This window comes from Carlito syrichta, unplaced genomic scaffold (assembly GCF_000164805.1).
Source record: "Carlito syrichta isolate Samal-C Ts95f unplaced genomic scaffold, Tarsius_syrichta-2.0.1 Scaffold305164, whole genome shotgun sequence".
Lineage (NCBI taxonomy): Eukaryota > Metazoa > Chordata > Mammalia > Primates > Tarsiidae > Carlito > Carlito syrichta.
The window spans coordinates 93,308-93,591 of NW_007249260.1; positions in this window are offsets into that span (position 1 = coordinate 93,308).

Consider the following 284-nt stretch of genomic DNA (forward strand, 5'->3'; position numbering starts at 1 on the left):
ACCCTTGTTGATGTAGTGTGCCCCCCCCGCCCCCCAGCAGTTTCCCACTACTGCCAATTCCTTTACTATAGTATTATGATGGTTGTTCAGGGTCTGCTTGTGAGTAAGAACACAAGGTGCTTGGTTCTTTGTTTCTGTGATAGATCACTGAGTATTACAGACTCTGAATCCATCCAAGTTGCTGTGAAGTTCATAATTTTGTCCTTCTTTATGACTGTGTCGTGTTACATTGTGAATATGTACCACATTTTTTTAACCCAGTCTACTTTTTTTTTTTTTTTTTT